The sequence below is a fragment of the Micropterus dolomieu genome, linkage group LG07 (genome assembly GCF_021292245.1).
Source record: "Micropterus dolomieu isolate WLL.071019.BEF.003 ecotype Adirondacks linkage group LG07, ASM2129224v1, whole genome shotgun sequence".
NCBI classification, from domain to species: Eukaryota; Metazoa; Chordata; class Actinopteri; order Centrarchiformes; family Centrarchidae; genus Micropterus; species Micropterus dolomieu.
In genome coordinates, this window is record NC_060156.1 from 27,621,961 (window position 1) to 27,629,150 (window position 7,190).

The window sequence follows — 7,190 nt, forward strand, 5'->3', positions numbered from 1 at the left end:
ATTACAGTTCAACCATTTTATCATCACTGTACACCTGCATACCGCAGTATTATATTTTATTTTATTCTGTATATATTATATTCCTATATTTGAATGTCTTCACTATTTATTATCTTAGATCCTCTTTTCTGATCTTCTTTTTATGCATTCTTTGTGGGGAGAGCTTGAGAATGAATAATTTCATTGCCAATGACTGCTTAACTGTAATTATTTTGAACATGACAATAAAGAGCTTGAAACTTGAAACGGAGGATATGGTTGAGGCGAAAACTTTTAAGGACATGCGCAACTTTCTCTCAAAGGAACAGGCAGCTAAAAATTTTAAAAATGTATGTAGGGTCACCTGTGGGAAGAGGTCCTGCACGGTCACCAATCATCAGTTTTTTGGCAGACATAAGATTCAGGATGTGTGTTCCCACCCCGCACAGTCATAGCGCAGGGGGATGGTCATCTGCCTATGTAATCTGTTGTTCCTCTTGATTTCTGAAAGCCCCCAATTCCATCTGCATGTAAGTTACAAGTCTGTGGCTCAGATGTGCAGTTGGAGTTCCAGGTGGTGGTAAATTCTTAATTTCCTACTGCGGAGATGCAGAGGACTCCCTGTTTGAGGTAATAGTGCTGGCTTTTAGGAGGCAAGCATCGTCAGCACAGGAATAGGCCTAGAGGACAGATGCAGCAGTACTGTAGGAGTTTTTTTCAGGTTTAGAGTAGGCACCTCACCAATATCACTGATGCTCAGGAGATGGTGACCAATGATCTTCTGAGCAGTTTAAATCACCCGCTCTCATCGTTGTTTGAAATCCAGCCTATGATGATGGTGTCATCTGCAAACTTCAAAAACGGGTTCTCTTCATGTCAGGGGATGCAGTCGAGGGTGTACAGCGTGAACAGGAGGGGGCTGAGCACACAGCCCTGGGGGACTCTGGTGTTGACCACTAGAGTGGTATGGAGAAGGTAGATTTAGGGACTTGAGGTACGCCATGCTGCATTGGTGCTACACTGATAGAGCGCCTGTGTGAGGTACATGCCTGTTTGTGTTTGAGTTGTTGCATGTCTGTATGTGTGTTGTAGAGCTCCTTGAGCAGTAGTTGGGGGAATCCAACCAGGGATCTGATACATAAGCTTTTGATTGTATTATCTTTTTGTTTTTTTCTTTGTGTATACCTCAACAGTGTTTGAACCTGCTGTCTGTGACTACTGGATGCCACATTATGTACCACAATGAGTTGTAGTGAACAGCTCGAGCCTTTAAAGGTTTATGGGTAACCCACGTGAGCCTTTTGAAAGTGCTTTTTGTCGTCTGTAATTTGACTAGATGTGTTTTCCCTGACAAACATCAGGACGCTACAAGTTTCTTGTCACTGACATGATGTGTCATCAGGGCCAGAAGAGGTCCAACACTGGACTGAACAGAAAGTTCTGTATGTAGAGTGTTTGCTAGTAAATTATTGTAGCAGCTCTTAGTTCAGTAAGCAGATGTGTGTGATGGTTAATAACACTCAAGAATGGAAGAGCAGAGCAGGATATTTACTCTAACAGCTTGAGGATGGCTACATCTGCATTGTCTATATTACAGTGCCACAGTGGAGGATAAAAAGGGAAGCATGCATGGTGATTGTTTCTCTACATGATACAGAGACTTTGATTTAACAACACGTCATTTTCACTTCCCAGATTGTTAGTGTTTTATAAATAAATCAGCATCACATCTGGGATCTGCCGCTGTGATCTGCAGCGACTACAAATAGTGTTTAGTTTCATGGCGCTGTGCTTTCCAAATTAATTTGTGTTCTAGTTTCCAATTTCACATTTTGCTGCAGGCAAATGTTACCAGTCTTTATTGTTTTGGAGGGGAAAAAAACAGCCCATGCATACAGTATCACAGTCTGCGGAGAAACAAAAGGACATCGATGTTCTATGTTTGGAGCTTTTGTCTCACCAGAGCTCAGAGCTGGATCTGAACCAGGAGGACCACATGGTCACACAGGCTGCTCAGACAGTAAAAATATGTGTACTGAAAGCCCCCGCTGGGATCTGTACTTACAAAGGATTTTTTAAAACCTTGTTTTAATTTGGGAGGGATGTGTGAGTACTGCACTATTTCCATACCCACCCTGCTTCACATTCATGTTTCTAATACCAACTGATCACTGAGCAGCTCTCCTGCAATGTTGAGAATATTAAGAGGACTTTGACGGCTTTCAGGAGGAGGACAGCGTTTGTCATTCATGTCTTCTTGAAACGTGAGACTTCTTACAGTTCAACTCGAGGGGGAACATGAATGTTTGTATCAACTTTCATTCTAAAAGTTGATTAACTGAGCCAAAACAAAGTCACTATTCATTTCAGTCTGGCTACTGTGTCTTAGTGAGATATAATTAAACTGTGGAGGCTTCAGAGTTTGGGGTCAGCATGTGGTGTAGGCAGGAAACTGTGTACAGGACGCGGTTTTCCACATGTGAAATAAAAAGCTTCCAGTCTACATTTATTTCCGAACATCCGCCTGGTGAAAATTCCTTTTTGTCACTTGGTGTGATGGACTGTTTCTGAGGTTTATGAGCCATAGGTGTGAAAACACATGTGACCGCCAGCTGAGCTGAGTGTGACCAGTTTCTGGGAAGCGCGGAAGATTCTGAGGAGAAACATTAACTGTTAATAAAGTCATTTTCCACGTTATTGTTCTCCTTTCTTTGCCCTCAGTCTTCTGTTTGCTCTGAGGGTTTCCCTCCTTGTGATTCAGTTCGGACCGTCTTAAAAACACTAACATGGACCTAAAGAACTGGATGGTGGAGGCAACATGGACTGCAACCCAAAGGGACTTGTTAAATTCAAACAGACTCTCCTTCACTCATTACACTATACATCCAGCTGCTGTAGAAGGCATTTCTGTCTGCTCTTGTACTACAATGATTAATGACTGCTGCTGCTGCTGCTGCACCATTAGGAAGAATGAATGGGAATGATGTGACAGCTGTGTCAGAAATCAAAGTACAGGAGTTTATCTGAGACAGAAGATATTCTTCAGGGTTGTAAGAAAAGCATCAATTAGGGGACAAAAACGAGTATCCTAATAATAATAATAATAATAATAATAATAATAATAATAATAATGATAACTTGTATTTTTATAGTGCCTTTCACAGGACCCAAGGACGCTTTACACATAACTAAAGAGACAGAACAATAAAAGTCATTCAGGGTTGAATGTGTGAAGAGGTTCAAATTAACAAGGAACAAATTAAAGTACCACAACTGCCCAGTCCTTGCACCTTTCAAGGAAATATAATCTCAAATACTGTCTATAGCCTGTTCTTAAAACCTGCTTTAACTTAAGTTCAACATCTCCTTGAGTGTTTTGTTGAGATCTGAAAAGAAATGATGGGCGGGAACATACCTAGTGAGAGCCTTCACCTCCACATTCACTTCTCGCCTTCTTGCTACCACTCTCATATCTGTATGCTAAATATGAAGCTACAGCTAGTTAGCTTAGCATTAAGAATGAAAACGTGGAAACTTCTCCCTGAAGGTAACAAAGTCCACCCACCAGCACATCTAAACATCTCTAATGGCAACCAGCACTCCAGGAAGTTACTGGTCTCAGTTAAGCACAAGTGTTGTTTTGTACCAAAATGTCCTTGCGCCTAAAGAAGTAAATAGGTCATTTGTCAATGCCTCCCTAAACAACATATATGACCACTGGAAAGTACCAGTCCAGAGACAGGCGTACCGGACCTTAACCGCATTTTATTAAACACATGGTTGATGTTTGACTGAATTCAATACCAGTATCCTGTGGGTTATACTACATTACCTGACTTCCTCTTTTGCTACTGTGGTGGGGAAAGATTCCCCAAGTGCAGGTTAAGGTGTGGTGGGGTTGAATGCAGCCTGGACTTAACTTCCCCTGGCCAACCTCCTTATTAGGTTTAGGCTATATAAGCCACCTGTGCTCCCTTGCTCTCTCTGCTTCCTAATCTGTCCCTGCTGTGGTTGGTGTTTGTGGTCTAGGTATATGAAAGGAATAGTTTCATGCAAATCTGTTTTCCCTGAACAGTTGATTATGGTTGCTTACCTGCATTTTGACACTATTAGGAACCTCCTTTCCTCCTGCCTTGTGACCTTTTGGATGTTGTATCTTCATGACCCATCTCAGAGGTGGTGAGTATACATGGTTTTAAATGTATTTTAGTGCAGTAAGGTTGAGCCTGCTTTTAACTGTTCCTCACTTTTCCAGGTTCCTCCTTGTTTGACACTACTGCTGTTTTGCCCTTTGGTTGTGTTTTGCCTACTTAATTCATTTAGTTTCCTGCTTTGCCCTTTTGTTTGCCCTATTGCCGGTGTGCTGTTTTGCTTTAGTTTAGTAGTTAGTATAGTTTGCACTTGCTTAGCCTACTGGGTTATTTTGTTTTGTTACTTTATGTTAATTTGTTTTTGTTAAGTTTATATTAAGCAGGGTGCCATCTTGTTGGGAGGCTAGGCACCTGTGGCAAGGTCCCTTCACTTTTGCATGTGAGTAGTTGCACGGGGGCACTATATAGATGGCACCTTTTTTTTGCTGTGAATAATGTGAGGTTGTAGTGCTGCACTTAAGGTGGGTAGCGGTAGCACTCCTCAGTATAGTCAGCCTCTCCTCAAGTGACCTCTGCTTAGTTTTGGTTTAGTTATTTTGGGGCGCTGGAGTTATATTCTCTTTATTTGAACTTTTATTAAAGCTGTTAACTCTTGATTGTAATAAAGAGGTTTTATCTACCCTTTTATTGTAGTGTTACATTTATTTTCCTTTCAGCAGTCCCATTCCCAATTGTTGTGTTGCTTATTAAAAATATAATTTGGCATATTTTGAATCACATCTCTGCCTCCTCAGTAACGTTCCTGTGTGCTTTATCTCAATCAATCAATTGAGATTTAACTGGTATTTCCTGGGGTGCAATTCCCTAGGTGGTGTAGCTGGCTTTCATTTAATTCCCCCTTCCTGGTCCTACGTGCCACACTACCATCTTATGGCCACCAGATGTCAATAAGGAAGGAAGAGCATGATGTCATACTGAGAGCATTCAAATATTGCAGTGATGCTAAATTTTGGTACTCCAAGTTAATGGCCAGGCTGGCAAGTCCCAGTCATACTAAGCCAACCAGCTGCTGGCTGTAGCTTCATATTCAATGTTGAACTATGAGAGTGGCATTAGGCTTCTCCTAACTTTCGCCAAAGAAAGTGAACCAATGTCAATTTTTTTTAAATGTAATGGAAGGCGCATTAAGTTTCCTTTGTGTTATCAGAGTTAAAATAAGAGCTGCCGTTAAATGTATTAATGTGGTTTCTACTGCATACAGGCGCAGCACTCCTGCAGGATCACTTCATCAGTATAGTTCAGTTACAGCTGGGAGCTGCTAGACTGTCCCACGTGTCAGCACAGCGGTGGCGGTGAATACCAGAGGATCCCTGCAGGAAGATGAACTTCCAGGCAGCTCACGCTTCTGTTTTCAGGGTGGGGTTGTAAGAAAAGCCTGCTAAATTCTGGGATTATCAGAGTCAAGTTCCCATCAGTCTGCCTCTGACATCCACTCTGTCTTTTCTTCCAACAATCGTCAGAAAAGTCCTAGTCTGAAGGTCTAGATTATTTTAGCAGTAGTAAATCTCCTTCTTCTGACTCAGGATTTATGACTTGGAGAAAGCTTTTCATTAAACTGTATTTTTAGAAACAACTTCATATACTGACCTGTCTCTTTCTTATTTTTCTTCTCTCATAACTGCTTGTCTTCATTCCCCCTCTCGATCTGTCTTTGTATCTTTAATACCTCCTTCTCTATTTCTCCCTTTTATTTTCTCATTCTTCGCTCAGAATTCTTTGTTTGAATGCTGCAGTTTCATCAATCTTCTAATTATCCGGGGACAGGTTGCACACTTTCCAGGTCCTCATGGTGGATCTCAAGGCGTTCTCAGTTCTGGGTCTACCCCAGGGTCTCCTCCCAGTTGGACATGCCTGGAAAACCTCCATATGAAGGCACCCAGGAGGAATCCTCAACTGGTTCCTTTAAGAAGGAGCAGCGGCTCAACGCCAAGCTCACTCCGGATGTCCAAACTCCTCAACCTCTCTAAGGCTGAGCCCAGCCACTCTGAAAACTCATTTCAGCCACTTGTAGCCGCAATCTCATTCTTTTGGTCATTACCCACAGCTTAGGTGAAGGTTGGGACATATATGGACGGGTAAATGAGCCATAGGTGTGAAAACGCGTGATCACTAGCAGAGCTGAGTGTGACCAGTTTCTGGCAAGCGAATATTCTGAGGAGAATCATTAACTGCTAAAGTAATTTTGTCCATAGGTGAAGGTTGGGACGTAGATGACTGGGTAAATGGAAAGCTTTGCCTTCTGGCTCCATTTTGCCGTCACTTGTGAACAAGATCCCAAGATACTTAAACTCCTTTACTTGGGGCAGCAAGTCACTCCCAACCGGCTGAAGCAATCTACCATTTTCCAGCAGAGAACCATGGCCTTTGAGGTGCTGACCCTCACCCTTAGAGAGCGGTTGAAAGTCACGGTCGATGAAGCCAACAGAACCACAACATCTGCAGAAAGCAGAGATGCAATTCGGAGGTTCCCAAAATGGACACTCCTCACCACAGCTGCACCATGAGAACCAGTCCAACACCCACTGGAAACGGGTTTGACTATGTGCCAAGAATACAGACGATGCTCTCACTTTGGATATACAAGGACAGGCTCATGGGTCACACGTTCGTAAGCCTTCTTCAAGGTGACTTTTAAATGCAGAGTGGTTCTCAAATAATGGGAGGAAAACTGAACTTTAAAGCTCTTTTGAACTTGGTTTTGTATAGTGTATTATTGACAGTAATGAAAGTCAACACTTCCTGTAGAATAAAAGGAAAAGTTGAACCCTTTTGGAAAGCCTTATTTGCTTAATTTGTTTCTTTAACACTTATGGTTATTCTTTGTTTAATCTGTAATTCTCTGGAATTAAGTGCAGGAACTATTCCTTGGTAAATAGTAGCTGGACACAGTAGCATTTTCTGAAGTTATGCCGTCATTGTCAGGTTTGCTACAGTCGTGTCTGCACAGAGACCAAAAACAAAACCCAGGCTCACTGACGCTAAATCACAACTCATGCCACAGCTGGAGTTAAGTACTGGGCATATGGATACACTTTTGTTGGTAGAGAAATAGTTCCAAAA

At 42.1% G+C, this 7,190-nt stretch overlaps 1 long non-coding RNA gene across 1 annotated transcript; it reads left to right on the plus strand.

Annotated features, from left to right (window-relative positions):
- Positions 1 to 3,974: 3,974 nt before the first annotated feature.
- On the plus strand, positions 3,975 to 6,879 carry LOC123973860. Its single transcript, XR_006825714.1, has 3 exons — positions 3,975 to 4,008; positions 4,093 to 4,158; positions 5,332 to 6,879. It is a non-coding gene; the product is annotated as an uncharacterized LOC123973860 (long non-coding RNA).
- The last annotated feature ends 311 nt before the right edge of the window (positions 6,880 to 7,190 follow it).